Raw genomic sequence first — 1,763 nt, 5'->3', positions numbered from 1 at the left:
CCCCCGGCCTCCCCCCCCCCCGCCTCCCCAGCCCCCCTGCCCCCAGCAGACAACATGGCTTGCTTCTGTCTGTCTGCGCAGCCACAGTTTGGGCGCGCACGCTCCGGGGTTCTGGGCCGCAGGCCCCCCCACCCCCCGCCAGGAGCAGAACTAGGGGTTCCTTTTTAGCTGAACAAACAAGTGCTCTCCATGGTAGGCGGAATCAGCCAGTTAACACGTTTTTTATGTTGACAACAAAATAAAAGCAAAGAAAAACCACCATAAACTATGTTGCTCCAGCTCCCCTTCCCCGAGGCCCCGTCCCTCGCTGGTTGTCAGGTGGCTGGGGGTCCACCCCGAGTCACGATGGGGGCACATGTCGGCGCTTGTGGGCCCTTGGATGGCAGCAAAGGGAGTGAGGACACAAATCTGGGTTTCTTTCTCCTCCGTTGCGGTTGTGGAGGAGACCGTAGAGATGCCCCAACACCTGCCGTATACAGAATATATACAATTTTACCCCAGTATCTCCCCAACCTATAATTTTAAATTATTCCAGGTATAAAGTGTATGCAATTCTGCATTATCACAAAAGAACTTGTTTTAAAAAAATAGGTTAGCCATTTTCATTCAAGTGCAAAAACTTTGTCACTTTGAACACGCTCTAGATAGTCGGTGAGAAGAGGAGAAATCAGATCGCTCTGTTTGTATTTTTTCTTTTTGTGGGAACATTTCACCTGCTGAGTGTATATGAATTTGCTTTCTTAAAAAAGGCTTTTATGAGTTTACAGTAGAATCAGTGGAAGGAAGAGTTCATAAGGGCTGTTTTTAAAAAAAACAAACAAACAAAACAAATAATTAAAAAAAAACCACTTTACATTCCTTCCTATACTCTAACATTTGGGAAGTGCTCTTCAGATGTGTTTGCTCTTCAGATGGGAGATGAAGGAAAATCATAGAAAAGGTCCTCGTAGCGAACAAAATTTAGTTATTAACTTTATAGCTATGAAATTCCCCCCTGGCATTCGTTTTTGTTCAAACAAACTTTAATCTCTGCATCATACTTAACCCTGCGACATGCGTACAGTATGCATATTTTGTTTTGAATAAAAAAAATGTTTTGTTCCAGTCTGTTAAGAATATTCAAAAAATAATAAAGGTATTGCTTAATAAAATTGCTAGAATTGTTTAGCAGTACATGCACAAATATTTTACTAGATTCTTCGTTTTAATAGTGTTTTGTTGAGACTGAAAATCCTAAAATGGTCTGCGCAAATACAAAAAAAACCACCAAAAATGCAAAATTCTCCAGTTTTTGTTCCTTTTTAAAAAATTGTTTTTTTCATGCAAATGTCAACACACATTCACAAGTGTACACACACACACACACACACACACAACAGGCACAATATTTTTAATTTAGAGAAATGCCTTGCTATTTCTAGGGCCACAGTGGGTGGGAAGAGGCTTGGGGGCATTGAGTTGCGGCAAGTGTTAAACACTGGGAGAAATGAGCATGTTTAAAGCCCCTCCTGGTGGGTCACAGATTTCGGTGGAGTTGGGGGGATGACAGAAGTAGGGGAGCAGTGGGTGGAGGGTGAAGGGGTGCTGACTCCTAACAAAGGATTTAAGGTGAGCTCTTTTTCAACTGACCTCTTAAAGGCTTTAGGATATATAGCCAGGAAAAAGTCTGTTCTGACCTTCCCTTCCTCTGCCGGGCAAGGCCACGCCACGGGCCACTTCTTCAGTGTTCCTCATGCTTTTATTTGTGCCGTGGGAATTTCCAT

This window comes from Leptonychotes weddellii, chromosome 3 (assembly GCF_054177405.1).
Source record: "Leptonychotes weddellii isolate Sample4059 chromosome 3, ASM5417740v2, whole genome shotgun sequence".
Classification (NCBI taxonomy): domain Eukaryota; kingdom Metazoa; phylum Chordata; class Mammalia; order Carnivora; family Phocidae; genus Leptonychotes; species Leptonychotes weddellii.
Note: the sequence above shows the minus strand (reverse complement) of the source record.